The sequence below is a fragment of the Solanum tuberosum genome, unplaced genomic scaffold (genome assembly GCF_000226075.1).
Source record: "Solanum tuberosum cultivar DM 1-3 516 R44 unplaced genomic scaffold, SolTub_3.0 scf00053, whole genome shotgun sequence".
Classification (NCBI taxonomy): Eukaryota; Viridiplantae; Streptophyta; class Magnoliopsida; order Solanales; family Solanaceae; genus Solanum; species Solanum tuberosum.
In genome coordinates this window covers 392,210-413,386 of record NW_006238979.1, presented here as the reverse complement: position 1 = coordinate 413,386, position 21,177 = coordinate 392,210, and positions in this window count along the sequence as shown.

Sequence of the window (21,177 nt, the reverse complement as noted above, 5' to 3'; positions counted from 1 at the left end):
TAGACGCTGATTTACCAAAAAGTTTAACTTCAATTGATAAATTTACCAACTATTCAAATATAAGTTAGTAATTAATAATTTACCAATAAATTTTATTTACCAATGGATTAATGATCGGTTGGTATATTACCAACTATTTTAATGATGTGAGTAATTTACTAACTACAATCTTTATTCGTCGGCAAAATTTTCAACTAATTGGATATTGGTTGGCAAGTTTACCAACAAATTACATTTCGTTACTAATTTACCAACACATTTATATTTGGTTGGTAAATTTAGCAACACAATCTTGCCGTGGGTAAATGTTTGGTTAGTAATTCATTGGTAATATGTTAATAAATTATATAAACATTTTTTTGTCATATTTATCAACCGATATATACTTCGTTGGTAATATTACCAACAAAAGGTGTGCGTTAGTAATATTTCAGTTGGTAATCCATTGATAAAATGTTGCTAAATTTGGCGCCATTTTTTCCCGCCGTATTTACCAACCAAAATACTTAGTTAGTAAGATTTTGGTTGGTAATATGTGAGAATTTCATTGTTAAGTTTTAAAATATAATTCAGTTAGAAATATGTTGGTAATTTGTTAGTAGACTACTAACCAACTTAAGTTGTTAGCAAAATCTGTTGGCAATTTAGGGTTTTTTTGTAGTGGTAGTTGAGCGTTATAAAAAATGGCGCCACTACCGGGGAGTGGTGTTTATAATTCTTTTATTGAAATGTTCTTGTGGACTAATTTTGTTGTAGTAGAATTTTCTTACTTGTGTTCTTGTTGGCTACTCTAAAACATGTGAAGAAATGAGCGTGAATGCAAGTCAACTTGGGAACAATAATGACATCAGGGACTTACATGATGTCAATGTGGATTTAGTGGTAAATGTTTGTGCTATTCGCTTGCCTCCAATTGTGGGTAATGCGGTGTTTCATGTGACCAGTAATATATTGCAGCTGTTGCAAATGAAGGGTCTCTTTGGGGGACTTACTCATGAGGACCCTCATGACCATATTTGCAATTTTGTGGATGCGTGTAGACTGTTTTCATCCAAGAATATCACTCAAGAGTCAACTCGACTCCGTTTGTTTCCTTTCTCTCTAATGGGGGAGGCAACAAAGTGGTTAAACGCGTTACCAAGGAAATCAATAACTTATTGGGAAGAGCTCACAAAAGTGTTCTACGAAAAACATTTCCCTCCCTCAAAGATGGTGAAGTTGAGGGATAGCATTCATAATTTCAAGCGGGTTGAGGGTGAACCCATTCATGAAAAAATGACTGAGGTTTCAAAAGTTGCTTCTCAAATGCCCTAATCATGGTTTGCCGGATAATGTGGTATTGCAATATTTCTACCAGAGTCTTGACACTCTTTCAGGGATCCAGAGCAGAGGGAAACATTACTACGATGGATGGCTCACCACGTTGCTGATGAGGAAGAGAGAACCGTGTGGGTGCATGATATGACACTACCAATACAAAAGGCGACCTTGAGCTTTGCGACCAAGTTTTGGTGGTCCATCATACGGACCAGATTGTCCCCCACACATGCAGATAATGTTGTGACTTGGGATCGTACAATTATGCTTACAACATTTATGGCGGGGCTGGAAGTTGATTTCTCCAGATTATTATAGCAGATATACACGAGAGGACTTTCTGAAAGACTACTACTATCCCCTTTCCATGCCTTATTTTTCACATTTGTAGGGAGGCTATAGTTCTGGTGTGGCACTGTGACCAGCTCATCCAGGTGACCAAAACGGTTGATGTGGGCATGATCAAAGATTATGCGAACCCAGCAGCTCCTCGAAAAGGTAGACAGATTGACTTACCGTCTTGGGGTGATGATATTGTTGTTGATGTTGAGAAGGTTGGGGCCGAGCGGGCAGACGATGAGACTATTCCTCCCACTAATGCGGAGCCCAATGTGCAGGCTCCCCCTTCCACTTCATCCGGTCATGCTGCGAGCATACCTCGTGCTCCTACACCTTTTGGGTTGATTTGATGCCACTTGCTCAAGTCCAGAAGTTGGAGACTCAGATAACCACTCTTCTAAAATATATGCTACCTTGGATGAAGAAGTCTATTGAGAAGTCAGAAGCCAGGATAGAGGCAGTGGTTGATAGGAAGATTCAGGCGGTGCATTGGAGGATTTATTCATTTGAGCTTAGAGTGATGGAGAGGCCTCAACCTAGGCCCACTGTTGATCTGAATACTTTCCAGGCGGAGTTAGCCAAACTCCGAACTGATGTAAATGCTTTAACTGTTGTTGAGGAGGCTATCCCAGAGCCTACACCCGAGGTAGATGTTGATGATGTGGTGTTGAATGCACTATTTAAAGATGATATTCCTTTTCTTGACACCCCCCCTCGTGCGGCTGTAAAGCCTACACACACTTTTATGACCACTACTGATCTAGAGGATGAGAGACGAGCTAGAAAAGGGAGAAACAGAGTTTGAGGTAGCCCAACAACAGTCTATTCTTGATGAAGAGTTGAGGCAGCAGAGAGTTATAGAGTTGGTTGTAGGTGCATCTGGATCGAGGAGCACTACTGATTATGTTCCCACTACTGTTAAGGGTGTTACTGATGGCGTCAGTCTTGCTGATCCAGCGAGTTCTAGGCAACCGGACCCACCCACTTCTTGATTTGGCTTCGGGCTCCTATGTGCCACAAGTTTGTTTCACCCGATGTATTATATTTTGTTTTTTTTGCATTGAGGACATTGCACTATATTTTTTGAGGGGGTGAGGTGAATTGGATTGTGAGTGTTAGGTTGAAGTCTGAGTAACCCAACTCAGATGTTAGGGTGAAGTCTGAGTAGCCCAACTCACAATCCTTCCTTGGGGTTTTCTTGCATGTGTTCTTTTTTCCCAAGGAACTGCTTTCATTTATGTTGAACCGACATGTTTAGGATAGTATAAATGTAGAAGTAGACTAAAAATGAAAGCATGATAGCAAAAGAGCATGAAAAGTGATACCCCTCAAAATTTTGATTATGTTCTATATATGCGGGATTGATAAGTTGAATGTGTTGGATCTTTATATGGCATGTTAAGAACCGATATGACAACATGACTTAAGTTATAACTTGAATTAGATGCACTAATGATTTGATAGTGAAACTATGTGCCATGTGTGTGAGAGAGGTTGTTTGTATATTCATATAGTGCGTGCCAATCTAGAACTTCCCCCATTAGTCTTGCTAAGATGATTTAGACTGGAAATTGGGAAATGATCATACGTCGTTGTTGATTTAGACTGAGATTCAACTCTTTTTAGCAATCAATGATTACCCATTACATGAAATTAGCATTCGACTGATCATATTCCTAAGGTCCAATCTCAAATTGGTTAATTCTCATGTTAGTGATTTCTTGTTCACAATTGGTTACCAATCCCCCCATTTTATATTAGTCACTAAAATTTATTGATTCTTGTGATTCCTTATACCTACAAAAGATTAGAACATGTTTGCACTTCATAATCAATTTCTTTATCGTATCACTCCCTGTGGGATCGACCCCAACTCATCATTGAGTTTATACTTGTTAACGATCGCCTACACTTCGAATCGGAAGAGGTGTAGTTGAGCATTATAAAAAATGGTGCCGCTGCCAGGGAATGGTGTTTATAATTCTTTTGTTTAAGTGTTCTTGTGGACTAATTTTGTTGTAGTTGAATTATCTTATTTTTGTTCTTTGTGATTGCTCCATAACAGGTGAAGATATGAGTGTCAATGGGAGCAATGCGAGTCAACTTTGGCTTAATGATGACATTGGAGATTTGCATGATGTCAATGTGGATCTAGTAGGAAATGCTGGTGCTATTCGCTTGCCACTAATTGTGGGCAATTCGATTTTTCATGTAACTAGTACTATGTTGCAGCTGTTGCGAATGAAGGGTCTATTCGGTGGACTTGCTCATGAGGACCCTCATGACCACATTCACAATTTCGTGGATGTATGTGGACCGTTTTCATTCTAAAACATCACTCAAGAGTCGGTCCGACTCTGTTTGTTTCCTTTCTCTCTAATGGGGGAGGCATCAAAGTGGCTAAACGAGTTACCAAGGGAATCAATCACTTCTTGGGAAGATCTCACGAAAGTGTTTTATGAAAGATTTTTCCCTCCCTTGAAGATGGTCAAGTCGAGGTATTGCATTCAAAACTTCAAGACGATTGATGGAAAACCTATTCATCAGACATGGTAGAGGTTTCAAAAACTACTTCTCAAGTTCCCCATTCATGAATTGCCGGATGATATGCTTTTACAATATTTCTACTAGAGTCTTGATACGGTCAACAAAGGTGTCGCTGATCAACTTATTAGAGGTGGTATAATGAGACAACATTTTGGTATACTAGGGAGGATCAAGTGTCTCTACTAAATCTCGAGGTGACCAAAGAACAGTTGACAAAGAACCAAGAACATGACGAGAACATGACCAAAATGATGACTCAAATGACGTTGTTGACAAAGCATGTCATGGGAGGTGGCTATAAGGTTGTGAGTCCGGATGATGTGGAATTTGAAACTATGTATGATGAAGAGGTTCATTTCTTGTCAAGGCAAGCGTGGGGTTCTCGTTTGAGCTATTTGAAGTCGGGGGGGAATCAAGGTTGGAACAAAAATTGTGAGGATGGATGGATAGGTCGAGATCGAAATTGGTGTGATCAAGACACATATTGGAAAAATAAAGATGATACTAATGATCACTTTGTACACAATTATAATAACCCAAAGTCAAAGGAACCATATAATGACACCGAAAGCTTTTGGACCGAGGATATGCTTTCCCGCATCCTAACCAAAGTGGAAGGATCAGATGAAGTGGTCAAGGAAATGAAGGCAGATGTTTCATCTTTAAAAAAAATGGTGATGTATCACTCCACATCCATAAAGCAACTTAAGGCTCAAATGAGCCAACTTTTGGCTCAACTGAATGCAAAACCACAAGAGGGTCTCAACTGATATTTTGGCTAGTTCGGAGGATAATCATGACCAATGCATGGTCATATTGACTCGGAGTGGTAAGGTTGTGGGCAGCGATGTAGCAAATGATGACAAGGTAACATCAAGTGAAGAGAAAAACATTACTATTGATAGTGAAGGGCTCATCAAAGGGTTAGACAATGGAGGATCCAAAGTAGTTGATTAGGTAGAAACAAATGTGGGGTTGCTCCCCCTTCAGTGCCTACAAAATCCTTGCCTAAAGATAATCCACCATTCCCCCAAAGATTGAAAAAAAGGGATGAAGATGCAAAGTTCCAAAAATTTCTCTCTGTTTTCAAAACGTTATCTATCAACCTTCATTTGGTAGAGGCGTTGTTGGAAATGTCGGTTTATGTGAAGTTTATGAAAGAATGGGTTACCAAAAAGAGGAGCATGGATTTTGAAACGGTTGAGGTGTCCCATAGTTGTAGGGCCATTATGACAAGCAATGTGGTTGTTAAGAAAGTTGATCCGGGGACATTTACTATTCCATGTACTATTGGGATATTTCAATTTGCCAAAGCATTGTGTGACTTGGGGGCAAGTATCAACTTGATGCCATATGCCATTTTCAAACACCTTGGGCTAGGTGAGCCTAAGTCAACAACGATGCGTCTACTCATAGCCGACCGATCTATCAAGCATTCTATTTGCATTCTTTATGATATTTTGGTAAAAATAAATAGGTTCATATTTCCTATCGACTTTGTTATTCTTGATTGCAAGATTGACGTTGTAACACCTAGGATTCGAGAGAGAGGGCATAACATGTTAAGAACCTCCAGGTGTCATCCCACAAAGGCCAACCACGGCCCGTGGGTGGGACCATGGATCGTAGGTGGGTCCGTGGATGGACACCAAGAGAAAAGGCCTAGGTAGTAACCACGTTAGGACCCACGATCTGTCGATGGGTCCACGTCTTGTGGCTAGGGGTACCGTAGGCTTCCCAAAATCCTCTCAATTTAGTGACGATTGACCTGGACGGACCATAGGTCCATCCACGGTCTGTCAGTGAGGGCATAAGTGGGGTTCGACAGGTTTAAGTTTAGGGGCTTAAGGGTCTTTTCCGATTTTAATTAGATCAAAGTGATGTCATTTTACCTAAGTCTAGAACACCTATATATTTAAGCTTCGAGAATGGAATTTCATTGTTTTAGTTCCTTTTTATGTATTTCTCTTTTGGACATGATGTATGGGCTAGGCCCAATTTCATTCTATTGTATTAGATGGCTATGATGAGACAAGATATCTAGACTTCTGCTTTTCATTTATAAAAATGCTTGGATTTGAAATGTTGTTTTTACTTCCATTATTCTATACGCCATGTTACACCTAGGGGGTACCCCTGGGTCGTGACAAACTTGGTAATCAGTGCAGAAGGTTTAGAATGGTCCTAGGATGTCGCATACGCTTTTTTCACGTCTAGTAGATTCTTGTTCATGAGTGTGAAGGTTATGGTTCCCGTGAACCCAAATGTGGGTATGGCAGCTTGAAGAGTGAGGGACTTCACAAGGATGAATCCTCCAAAGTTTCATGGTTCTAAGGTTGAGGAAGATCCTCAAGAGTTTATTGATGAGATTTATAAGGTTTTGATGATCATGGGAATGACGCTAGTGGAAAAGGCAGAGTTGGCCGCTTATCAATTTAAATGTGTTGCTCAAGTGTGGTATAACCAATGGAAAGAAGGTAGACCGAAAGATGCGGGTCCTCTTGATTGGAAGAAGTCTAATGTAATTTTTCTTGATAGGTTCTTTCCCCTTGAGATGAGGAAAGCCAAGGTTCTTGAGTTCATTAAATTTCTTCAAGGAAGTATGAGTGTGAGAGAGTATGCTCTAAAGTTCACGCAATTGTCTAAGTATGCTCCAACAATGGTTACAGACTCAAGGGTTAGGATAAGTAAGTTCGTTTCGGGTGTGTCCGAAATGTTGGTCAAAGAGTGTTGTACCGCCATGCTCATTGGTGACATGGACATCTCTCGTCTTATGGTCCATGCTTAACAATTTGAGGAGGAGAAACTTAAGGGAAAGCCTAGGGAGGCAAAAAGTGCTAAGATTGATGATGACAATTTCTCTCATGCAAGGTCCGGTGGACAAGGTCGCTCTAAATTTCAACAAAGGTTTTCCAGTCAAGGTTCCTCTAATACTCCTCCTAAGTTCAACAAAGATATGGTGTCTAATCCTAAGTCTGAATGAGGTAATGGTAGTGGATCTTCATTGCCTAGGTCTACTTGTACTAAGTGTGGAAGGAAGCACGAGGGTAAGTGTCTAGCCGGCACGGATGGTTGCTTTGGTTGTGGTAAGAGTGGTCACAAGATGAGGGATTGCCCGATGCTTATCGCTGAAGGAAGATAGGGCAAGCAAGCTCCTCCTAGTGGTTCGGGTTCCAATGCTCCCAAGCAAAACCACTTATATGCACTTCATACTCATGGTGAACAAGAGGGTTCTCCCGATGTGATTACCGGTATGTTAAAAGTTTTCCAACTTGATGTATATGATTTACTTGATCCCGATGATACCTTGTCTTTTGTGACGCCATATATGGCTATGAGGTTTGATGTTCTTCCGGATGTGTTGTTAGAACCTTTTTCTGTCTCTACTCATATTGGTGATTCTATTGTGGCTAAGAGGGTCTATAGAAAGTGTCCCATTTCCTTATCCCATAAAGTTACTCTTGTTGACTTGGTAGAGCTTGACATGTTAGATTTCAATGTTATCCTCGGTATGGATTGGTTGCACTGTTGTTATACTTCTATAGATTGTAGAACTCCTGTAGTCAGATTTCAACTCCCGAATGAGCCTATCCTAGAGTGGGAGGGGGGAAATTCTATGCCTAGAGCTCAGTTTGTCTCTTATCTTAAAGCTAAAAAGATGATTTCTAAGGGTTTATTTTACTTGTTAGGGTGAGAGATGTAGATTCTAAAACCCCTACTCTTGAGTCAGTCCCCATTGTTAATGAGTTTCCAGAAGTGTTCCCCGATGATTTACCTGGTATTCCTCCTGAGCGGTAAATAGACTTCGGTATTGACCTTCTCCCAGATACGCAACCTATTTCTATTCCTCCTTACCGTATGGCTCCGGCAAAATTTAAGGAGTTGAAGAGCAACTGAAAGATTTGTTGGATAAGGGTTTCATCCGACCGAGTATCTCTCCATGATGTGCTCTATTTTTGTTTGTTAGAAAGAAGGATGGTTCTCTTCGTCTGTCTATTAACTATCGTCAGTTGAACAAGGTGACTATTAAGAATAAGTATCTTATTCCAAGGATAGATGATTTGTTTAACCAACTTCAAGGGGCAAGTTGGTTCTCTAAGATTGATCTTAGGTCGGGTTATCACCAATTGAGGGTGAGAGAAGATGATATTCCAAAGACGGCTTTTCGAACCCGGTATGGTCATTATGAGTTTTTGGTAACGTCATTTGGGTTGACTAAAACTCCGGCGGTATTTATGGATTTATGAATAGGGTGTTTAAATAATACCTTGATATATTCGTAATTGTGTTCATGGATGATATTTTGATCTATTCGAGAAGTGAGAATGAGCATATTGATTATTTGAGGATTGTGTTGCACGTTCTCAAGGAACAACAACTCTTTGCAAAGTTTAGCAAATGTGAATTTTGGTTAAGGTCGGTAGCTTTTATTGGTTTTATTGTTTCAATTAAGGGTATTGAGGTAGATCCTAAGAACACAGACGCGGTCAAGAGTTGGCCTAGACTTCTAACCCCTTCGGACATTAGAAGCCTTTTGGGTTTGGCTGGTTACTATAGAAGGTTTATTGATGGGTTTTCTTTCATTGCTTCTCCGTTGACGGCTTTGACTCAAAACGAGGCTGAGTTTGTATGGCCGAAGCTTGTGAGAAGAGTTGAAAGATAGACTTACTTCGCTTCGGTGTTGACCTTACCGAAAGGGACGAATGGTTTCGTGGTTTATTATGATGCCTCTAGAATTGGGTTGGGATGTGTGCTTATGCAAATTGGGAAAGTTATTGCCTATGCCTCAAGGCAACTTAAGATCCATGAGAAGAATTATCCTACCTATGACCTTGAATTAGCGGCGATTGTGTTTTCCTTAAAAATTTGGAGACATTATTTGTATTGGGTTCATGTTGATGTTTCACAAATCATAAGAGTTTGCAATATGTGTTTAACCAAATGGATTTGAATCTTCGCCAAAGAAGGTGGCTTGAGTTATTGAAGTATTATGACATGAGTGTTCTCTATCACCCCGATAAGGAAAATGTGGTGGCGGATGCTCTTAGTCGGTTATCTATGGGTAGTGTTGCTCATATTGAGGAAGAAAAGAAAGAGTTGGTTAGAGATGTGCATAGATTGGCCCGAGTGGGTGTTCACTGGTGGATTCCACCAAGGGTAGTGTTATGGTTCATAATGGTTCCGAATCGTCTTTTGTGGTAGATGTGAAAGGTAAGCAAGGTTTTGATCCAATATTGGTTGAATTGAAAGAGGCGGTGCTTAAGAAGTCCGTTGAGGCTTTCTCCCAAGGGGGAGATATTGGTGTTGTTAGATATCAAGGTCGTTTATGTGTTCCTAATGTTGATAACTTGAGGGAACCGATCTTGTCAGAAGCCCATACTTTTCGGATTCTATTCACTCGGGAGCCACCAAGATGTACCGTGATTTGCGGGAGATCCATTGGTGGAATGGGATGAAGAAGGATATTACGGGATTTGTGGCTAAGTGTCATAATTTTCAACAAGTGAAAGTTGAGCTTTATAAACCGGGATGTTTATCCCAAGACATTAGCATTCCTACTTGGAAGTGGGAGGACTTGAATATGAACTTTATAGTTGGTTTGCCTCGCACCCGGCGGCAACATGATTCAATTTGGGTAATAGTAGATCGAATGACAAAATTGGCTTATTTCCTTCCCGTCAAGGTTTCTTATTTGGCGGAGGACTATGCTAAAATGTACTTAAGAGAAATGGTAAAGTTGCATGGAGTGCCTTTGTCCATTATTTCCGATCGTGGTACCCAATTCACTTCTCAGTTTTGGAAGACATTCCAAAAGGGTCTTGGTACTAAAGTTAAGCTTAGCACGACTTTTCATTCCAAATCGATGGGCAAGCGTAACGTACTATCCAAACTTTGGAAGATATATAAGAGCTTATGTGATTGATTTTAAGAGTAATTGGGATGACCATTTGCTATTGATTGAATTTGCTTATAACAATAGTTATCACTCAAGTATTGGTATGGCTCCATTTGAGGCTCTTTATGGTAGGAGGTGTAGATATCCTATAGGATGATTTGATGTGGGTGAAGTTGCCCTAATAGGTCCTGAATTGGTTCATGAGGCTATAGAGAAGGTTCAACTCATTAGAGGGAGGTTCAGAATGGCTCAAAGTTGAAAAAAGTCTTATGTCAATGTGAGAAAAAAGGATCTTGAGTTTTATGTTCACGATTTGGCTTACTTGAAAATATCACCCATGAAGGATGTAATAAGGTTTGGTAAGAAAGGGAAGCTTAGTCCCCGTTTTGTAGGCCCATATGAGATTTTGAGGCGTGTTGGTAAGGTTTCTTATGAGCTTGATTTGCCAAATGAGTTGGCATCAGTGCATCCGGTTTTCCATGTCTCTATGTTGAAAAAGTGTGTTAGAGATCCAATATCTATAGTTCCCTTAGAAGGGTTGGGAGTTGATGAGAGTGTTTCATATGAGGTAGTTCCGGTTGAGATTTTAGACCGGCAAGTTAAGAAGTTGAGAAATAAGGAGGTTGCTTCCATGAAAGTGTTATGGAGGAATCACTTAGTTGAGGGTGCTACTTGGAAGGTCGAGGCCTATATGAAGTCTCGATATCCTCATCGTTTCCTTCTACTCCTACTTTAGCTTGAGGTAATGAGTTCCTCTTGGTTTGTCCCATGTTTTGGAGTCATGTGTTTTTAGGTATTTCCATGATTTCCTTATGTTATGCATATTTATGAAAACCTTGTGTTTTGAAAGAAAAATGAATTTATATGATTAATTTTCATCATGTTGTTGTGCATTGAGTATGAGAATTGCCTATAGACTTCATGAGATGAATTGATGAACATGCTTTAGCTATGCTTTTGAGAAAGAATTGTATATAGGTGATTTCACGTATCAGGACGCTTCATCCAATTCTAAATGTCAACGATCGCTAGTCTGTATAATAACCCAACTAAATGAGTTGGGGTCGAATCCCACAGGGAGTGGTATGTGCTTAAGATTCAATAGCAAAGTGCGAATATGTTCAAGTCAATCATAGGAGTAGACATTATTGAATAAAAACATAATTCAAATTTAGGGTGACACGAGTGTCAAATAAGGTGGTTTTGGTTTTAACTATCAACTACAACAACAACAACAAATAACACAAATTAACAAGTAATGAGACGGGTTCTTGGGATGTGATTCGATTATAGGCTAATATAGACAAATGGGTGATTGCGACTGATAGTAAATAGTTGTAAATCAGTGAATAAGCTAGACTTTAATAGGGATAAACATTCTCTCGAACAATGTACCCCGAATCAAGTTGGTTTCTCTCGAACACCAATAAGCAATCAATTAAGAATAGCCTACGCTTTAGTACATTCACTCTCTCGAGCTGAATGTGTGAAAAAGGATTTATGATTTACTCTCTCGAGCTGAACCCATGACAACCCAATACCCACAGACCATCAATTCAGTAATCTTGGTTTTAAAACATCTCTCTCGAGCAAGCCAAAAACACTAAGGTAGAATTGCATTTGCAACTACAATCCTTAAATTAAACCACAATTACTGAATGAAGTCACTTCTAAACAACATTTAAACTATTAATTAGCAATACCCATAAGCTAAATTATCTCATAATCACATAATCACACCCCAAGAATTGAGGTTTTAGCTAGACATCATAAAAAGATATAAATCGTTACCAAATTGTGTTTCCATCAACTGGGTAATATTAATTTCGTCTTTACAAAGGTCCAAATTGAAGGAATCTGAAAGACCCACTTCCAATTTCTCAAAAATGGAAAACTTTAATTTTTCAAAACTAAGGAAGAGTTTGTCTCAAAACTCAGAGTTCCAACTCTAAAACTGAAAAAATATATATTATGAAAACTAATTAAATGGTCACTGACACTAAATTAAAATATTCAAAAACGTATTTATAGTCGCCAAAAATATGCTGCGAAGGACCATTCGGCGCAGTAAGTCGGGATTCGCCGATCAGCTCGGCGATCCGCCCTTTGGTCAGTTCCATCGCCTTTTGCTTTGGCCTTCAGCATCCTCAAGTTCTGTAACTTTGGGCGATCCAATCACTGCATCACTGAACCGTTCAGCAACATGCCGACTGCTCCTTTCTCTCGCCGACTTGATTTTCTCCTTCAGGGCTTGGCACACTGGAACTTTAGGAGAGGTAATAACCACTCGATGACTTGCCCAATGGATTAGGCGATCAACATGCCTTCGTTTCTTCGTTCTTTCAGCTGCCTTGTTCCTTTTTGCCCATTAGTGTCCATGCTTTGTTCCTAAATCCAAATACCTGGAAATCAAGGATTTTACATCAGTTATTGACACAAAATAAGCATTTGAGGACACTAACACTTTGTTTGGATCATTGTTACCCATTGTTTCATAATGTATTGTATTGTATTGTACTCTATTGTACTGTACTGTATGGTAGATACAATGTTTGGCTAGACTGTATTGTTTGTTGTTGTTTAATAACATTTTAATTGTTTGGTTTGATTGTATCGTACTGTATTGTAATTTATAAATTTACTAAAGTGCCCTTAATTATTCTAGGGTAGGAGGTTTGACTAGAATTAAATAATATAAGGTAAAGGGTAAAATAGTATTTTGAAATATTATGTAAAGATATAATTGGAAAAAGAAATTAAGTAACAATGGGAACACACTAAATCGGTTGTTCCATAAAATAGGGGTTTTCATTGTTACGTAACAACAAAATTTAACAATACAATACAATACATTTTATGTAACAATCAAAACAAACATTGTATGTATAGTAACGATACAATACAATACAATGGGTAACAATGATCCAAACTGAGTGTAAATCTATCCAAATAAAGCCCTAAATGAGTCCAAATCGTGGACTCATCAATAGGATACATGAGATTGTGTTGAGCATGCTTTTAGCTTAGAGAAGGTAGTTCCTCCTTGAAGATGAGAAATCTTGAAAGTTCATGCATATTGGATTGCTAGGTGGAGTTCTTACCTTTCATATGATGCAATTGATTATGTTTAGCTTGGGGTTGATGTTTCCTCCTTGATTTTGTGCATTTATGTGATTGCATGCATGATGGGTTGTTAGGATAGGTTCCTACTTTCTTTAAGATGCCTAGAATCTCATTCGAGGACGAATGTTCCCAAGGGGGAGATAATGTAACACCTCGAATTCGAGAGAGAGGGCATAACATATTAAGAACCTCCAAGTGCCATCCCACAAAGGCCAACCACGGACCGTGGGTGGGACCACGGACCGTAGGTGGGTCCTTGGATGGGAACCATAAGGAAAGGCCTAGGCAGTAACCACGACAGGACCTATGATCTGTCGATGGGTCCATGGCTCGTGGCTAGGGGAACCGTAGGTCACCCAAAATCCTCTAAATTTAGTAACGATTGACCAGGACGTACCGTAGGTCCATCCATGATCCGTAAATGAGGGCGTAGGTGGGATTCGACAGGTTTAAGTTTAGGGGCTTAAGGGTCTTTTTCGGTTTTAATTAGATCAAAATGAGGTCGTTTTACCTAAGTCTAGTTCACCTATATAAATGATTTTAACCCCCAAATTTCCCCATTCAAGTAATTATTTCCAAAACCCAAAAGAAATCCCAAAGTTCTTCTCTCAAATAATTCTCTCTCTAGAAACTTCAAGAAGAAGAATGAGATTAAAGCTAAGGTTCAAGATCAAGCTTCCATACTTCAATTTCCTTGAGCTTTGATAGTAAGGTATGATAGTTTTCATCCATGGATTTCTTTCATCCATGGAGCTCCCAAATTCTCCTATTTCAAAAGATAGAAATTCCCCAATTAAGTTAAGGTTTTCTTTAATTACTATGGGTTCTCTTGATTATTGATTTAAATGATGGAATTATGATTTTTTTATGCATAAATTGTTGAAATACCATGATTTTATAATGATTTCTCCATGAACCCATGTAACCCCCATGTTTTCAAGTTATGAATCATGTGATGTGGGATTTTGAATGTAAAAGGAGAGTTTTATGAAATTAAGCATGTATTGCTAGCTCTACTTGAATTTATGATGAAATCCATATCTAACCTATGTTTTCTAAGTATTGATGATATATAGTGGGTTTTGAACTTCAAGAGGTAAATTATGAACTTATGCATTTTCTTAGGAAATCTATGCAATTGTTTTAAGGGTGCTTTGAGAGTAAAGTACCAATGATGATGTTATTGTTATGTTGTTGAAAGGATATTCTCATAAACACATACTAGCATGATGTGAAAGGTTTTTCTCACATAATAAGGGTTCTTAGGTTGAAAGGATTTCTCACCTAATTGAATCAAAAACTAAAAGTGATCATGGATGGTAAAAGGTTTTTTCACGCATGGTCTAAGGAGCTATCCTATAATAGAACAAGAGGTGATTACCCATGTCTCTTAATAAGAAGTTAAGTTAAGACTTAATAACTACTCTGTGGGATTTATGCTTAGCACTGAGTGTATGTTGATATGAGATGGAAGCCCTCACGTTAGTAGAGGCTGGGTTTCTAGAAGCAATCTCTTGAGATGGAAGCCCTCACGTTAATAGAGGTCGGATTTCTAGTAACAATCTCCGTATCCCTTAACTATGTGCCCCCATAGGATGATTAGCTAGTAGATCCACTTAATCTAGAAGTTCATGGTTCTACTTGGGCAAGTAGGACAACCCTTTTTGGTGTGGGAGACACCGGGGAATCATGTTATAGTTCACATGGTCTCTATGTCGGCTATGGCTAATTCCCCACATGAATAATGAACTAAGGTTACTTCAAGAAGTATCACATATGAGTTCAAAGGTTTTAAAGATGATGTTAGCTTGCATTGACCATGTTTTTGAAGTATGTTTTCTAATTTCTTTTATATCATGTTTATCTTGGTCAATTGCATGTCATGAAATGAAATGTCTCTTTTTACATGTTTTAAATGTTTTATGCATAGCTGTCATACTTGGTACATTGTTTTGTACTAACACATACTCTTGCCTACATTTTTCCCAAATGCAGGGTTCGACAATCAGGGTCATCAGTTTTGTGGCTAGAGGTTGACTTGCGATATTTTCGAGTTTTGGTGAGTCCTCATGCTTCGAGGACGTACTTTCATTATTTTAGTTCCTTTTCATGTATTTCTCTTTTGGACATAATGTATGGGCTAGGCCCAATTTCATGCTATTGTATTAGATGGCTATGATGAGAAAAGATGTCTAGACTTTCGCTTTTCGTTTATAAAAATATTTGGACTTGAAATGTTGTTTTTACTTCCTTTATTCTATTTCTTATGTTATGAGAGCTAAGTGTCTTGTATTGAGTTCTTCGGGGTTCTATACGTCATGTTAAATCTAGGGTGTACCCCTGGGTTGTGACAAACACCAAGGTACCCATTTGGCCTAAGTTGGCTATTCAAAATGACCAATGCTTTATGAAGATTTTAGGTGGGAGAGAAAGAGGTCCAATGTGTTCAAATTTCATCCAAAGAAAAAGGTAGGCTCAAACGGTGCCAAGCAAAGTTCACACTCTCACAAGGTTGTCACAAAGAGGGATAACATCAATTTCGGTTCACTCTCCAGAAATTGTGCCTAAGATCATCTCTATCATTCGCCTACGCTATTTGATTGGACAAACGAGGCAAGTTCTAGGTATTATCAAGCACACATTCCAAGGCAACCTCACCACACACGACATTCAACACAATCATCAAACAAGACTCTACAATTTTTGTCACGATCCAGACCGTCGTGATTGGTACCCATACTAACCCTCCGGTGGGAGAACCATTACTACAACCCGTCTAACAAATTTTACGAAAATTAAGGCATTTAAAGATACGGAAGCAGGTTTAAATATAGAAATAAACTGGAGTTCCCATAAACTCCGAAAGTTTGACAAACCATTACTTAACATTTGCGGAAACAACGCCTAGAACTTGAAAATCAATGTACCAAAACTCTAAAGTTCAACAAGTCTACGAAAAGGGGAACAACCACGAAACTAAACAAATGAATATCTAAAGTATTAATCTAAGTTCGAAGAAAATGGACTAAGTAGAAGGAGAACTCATGGCAGCCTGGAAGAACTGGTTCACCCTTGAGTTCGGTCTCGATCACTGATCTCCTAGCTGAGGTCTATCAGTAGCCGCCTGAAGATTCCCTATACTCAACAAAGAACGAGCAAGTGCAGTATCAATACACAACCACAATGTACTAGTAGGTTCACGCGACTATTCCAGTAAGCGAAACATATATAAGCAGTGACAACATAGTAAACATGACATGTACAAAACATATATAAGCAGTGATAACATAGTAAACATGACATGTACAAAACATATATACACATTGGTTATCATTTCAGGAGCAATGTACAATTACACATTCTCAATAACAAGTATTTATGACAATTCAACGGTCCTCTCATGGAACTCATACCCAAACTGTTAGTGTGCCGGAACGTGACACCCGATCCCAATTAGTGTGTCAGAACGTGACACCAACTCCAATATAAGTGTTAGAACGTGACACCCGATCCCAGTTAGTGTGTTGGAACGTGACACCCGATCTATTCAGCACAACCACAATCACAATCACACTCATATGTACATACTCAAAATCATACAATCAAGTGTTGAATCATGGCATACATTTATTCGTTCATACTCATTTCATTAGGTTTGATCAACAATGCTTCATTCACATACATACATGCATGCATTATAATGAAGCAATTACCAACATACATCACGCAAAACATGAAATCAAACCATCACCTATCGCGAAACCAAGCTTGAATCCCCTTAAGGCACTTGAATCCTCCATTTCCGAATTCTTTCCACTTGTTCTAGGTCTACAGACAATTAATATACGCAATGATCAATAATTTAATATCTAATTATCCGGATTATAGCAAATCCAATAACCCAAGACCAACCCATGATCCCAATCCCCAATTTAGGGTTTTTTCGACCATCAAATTCAATCAAAAACCCTTCCTTAACAATAATTACCCAAGAATTTAAATTCTATGGATCGAAAAATGGATTAGGGGAGTAAAATCCTTACCTTTAGTGCTAGAACAGGTGGAAACCCTTCAAGAAATATCCGTGGGTCGTCTCTTAGCTCTCAAGAATGAAACTTGCAGAAAATAACATTTTTGGGGTTTAATCCTGACTTAATTCGCGACTGGGCCTCTACGGCGGACCCCATCCTGCCATAGCGGGATAAATTCCACCCTGACGGCTTACACGGAGACATAGAGTCAGAAATTGAGTCCCAAACCCCCATTTCACAACACACCTTCAACCCATGACGTTCAAAGACTACCCATTCACGCTAAGATCAGTTTCGAGAGTTCTACTCGCCTGAATTCGATTCTGTAAAGTCGTACGGGTTCCTTAACGTCTTAGCTATCCATTCATGTAACCAAATTCATTATTGAATCTCTCATTCATTACCAGATTTCCCTAGATTTCGCATGACTCAGATTTCGTCCAAATCTGAACTAGGCTAGGAATTTCCAAGATACTACAAAAAGTTTTTCTGTCCCCAATTCTTTCCACGTTGGCTTTTTTATAACGACGGGAACATGTTGTTACAAATTTAGCTAGCGTGCAACGATCATCACAAGATTCATTTTCAACAATCGGCTAGTAACAATGAGATGTTAAGAGCTCACATATGACTTACGCAACTCAAATTTGCCTCATTGGAATCGCACACACATATTGTTCAATTAAGAGCACTATTAAAGTCATCGGTATTGATCGCAACCGATACTCAAATTTACAAGAGAACAATCACATTTACAAACATCAAGAGCTGATAAAATTTAATTTGGCTCAAAACCAACATTCATATTAAAACAATGGATCAAAACCCAATAGTCACCAACAAAATCAAGCAATCACACAAACATTCACAAAAACAATTTATCCATAAAAACAACCCAAAAGAGGTAGGTATGAATATACCTCACCCCGCCAAACTAAACTATCAATTGTCCTCAAATGCAAATGAAAAAAGACTCTTAAAATAAAACTAAAAGAGAGTCAAGATCCCCCATGTCAGGCTAAGCCTGAGGTGAACTATGCATGTTTGTGACTCCCTCAGTCTGGGAATCAGTGCCCGACTCAGCTCTATCCATCACTCAACTGGGGCCCACCATCGATGTATCTATGAAAGATGCCTCCACAACACTCTGCACCATTGCCCCCTCGAGGTTCTCTAGATTATCATACACTGATGCATCCCGCATGCCAAACTCCTCATCATCAATCTCGGTAGCCTCTAACTCGACATCATCATCAGCCATAACAACATCTCCAATTGTGGTAGCCAAAGGGGTCTCAGAAATGACCGGTAAATCTATGCTCAGAACCTCAGGAAGGTCCATCGTGCCGAAGAACATGGACAAATCCATGGATTTCAGCTCATCCACATCACGTCTCAAACCAGCAATATCAGTCTTCAAGGCTGTCACATCATCTTGCTACCTCCGACCCTGCTCACATGCCTCCACTCTCACCGTGAGGGCATCCAGTGCAAATCCATGGGTGGTAATCAGCTCCTGGTGCTCTCTCAACTCATCCCGGATAGGAGCTAAGGCAGCAGCAATAACCCTGATCTTGATCTATCTCGGGAACAATAGCCTCTACCCGGGAGGCACGCACATCATGGATTGGGTCAATGGGAGTCGGGAAACAGCAACAACAGAACTGGGAGTAGCAGAACGGGCAGTAGCAGAATTAGAGGGTGCAGTAGTAGAAGTGTCAGTGGTACCTGAAGGCTCACCGGCCTGAGTAGGAAGGGCTGGATCTATCAGAAACATCTCCATATCAACCACCTGGTAAGTATCCATCGGTGCAACTCTCCTCCATTTGGCCTCATCTCTAGTGTACTCGGCCTCTATCCTCCTGATGTCAGTAGAGGAAGTGGGAGTCGCTTCCACATCTGTCTTCTCTATCAATGGCACCCGAGCACGTATGCACAACTCTGTGATTAATACCAGAAATAGGAGAGAAGTCTAACTCTGCTTGACCTTCATGGTCATCTCTTGCTCAATGATCAAACCGAGATTTAGTCTATCCGGTCCATGATGGAGCCCAACAATGCATCTTTAGGATGCTTGAGTATGGACTCATTCTGTGATGGCATTAAGGTGTTGCTGATAAACCCGAACCAGTATCTGACAGCCACGTTTAGATCCTTCTTCTCTATCGGGACACCTGCCTCAATCCATGGAGGTATGATATCAGAGATCAACGGAGAGAGCCAATCCATCAAGTTGTCAATGGTCATCTTTTGTATCTGATCCACCAAGTAGTGGATCACATTCAGTGTACACCAAAGCACCTCATTTATGTCGGTGCTGCTGCATTTGACTTTTCTGCCGCGTACCACCACATGGTCAACCGGAGCAAATGAACTGGCCTTCTTCTTCCCCTTTGACACCAACTTCCCATACTCGGTATATAACTCTCGAACCCATGAAGGAATGTAGGAGACACAAAGCTTGGTGAAAATCTCAAATTTGTGGAACTTGATAGTGTTCCACACCTCAGGATATCTGTCTACTACAACTTTGGTAGACAATCTCTTCTCTTCTAGAATTGTCCTCAATATCGCGACCTTCAGTCTGTTCAACGACCGGGTAGAGGGTGCCTGAACTGGTGGCACCGGAGGTATATGCTCGATTGTCTAAGCTAGAGGTGGAGGAGGCGTATGAGGCTTTGTGATCCTTGTTGGATCATGTAATAACTTAGAGCGAAGCTCCGCTCTCCTTGTTTGTAGAGTCTGATCGTCCTCCGGCTCAGACATGGAGATTGGAAAAGACACATGGTTTATATCAACATTGAAGGCATAATCTTTGTTTTGCCCAATAAGTAGGTCCTACCTCATTCATAAGTATACCACCGATATGAAATATTAAATTTATGTACTAAGTGTCCACTACTTTGGAACAATTGAAATATGCAAAGTTTAATAAGCCAACTATTGTTCATGAAATCAGTTATTAAAAATCGCCACCAATACGGAAATTAAGTTCACGAGTAAAGAAAGAGTACCTTGTGTAGTCAATTTCTTCTCCTTTGAACTCTTTTCAGATGGTATGAATCAAACCCTAGAAATATATACAAAATCGATAATATTTTGAGATAAAAATGAGAACCTTAATACTTTTTGATGAATCAGTAACTAACCTTCAAACCATGATGACTTTGTAAATTAATAGTGAAAATCTTAATTTTACTCAACAATATCTACACATGAAGGAGACTCAACAGAGAAAAATGCTTTACACTTTGAAGGTTAAATTTTAAACCTTTTGCCACGGTAGAATTTGATTTCATGTGACAATTTATGTGGCATTGCTGTAAAAAATAGTGAGAATGTAATATACACACCATCACATATTACTTGATGTATGTTTTTCAAACTAATGAATGACAGTTTAGGTGTGTTTCTCACTCTCTTAATAATTTATGTATGAAACTTAAAAAAATGTATAGTTTAGGTGTGTTTTTTACCCTTATCTCTTTATTTTTTTGAGTTTTTAGTACAAACACAGAGTCTACACAAGAGTTATTGCGTTCGTCCAAATTCCCATGTTACATTGTAGCTCTACCCCTAATCTTTTTATGTCACGCCCCAAACTCGAGGGGCGCAACTGGCTCCTAATGCCAAAACTCAGGCCCGAGCGGACCCTGCTGAACCATTTGCTACTAGCGCATGGCAGCCACACGCAATCAAGAAATCAAACAAGTATATCTCGGCTTAAAACTAAGCCATCGGCCGGCAAGCCCCCTGTCAACTAATCTATAAAAGAAACAACCACTCCTAGGAGATCATATAAATAAATAGCCAACTAGCACAGAAGTCCTGATAGGGCCGTCGAGGCCACCATGATATCTATACCAAAATTAAAAGCAAGTATATATCAATACAATACATCAAATAGCTCACAAGCTTCAACAA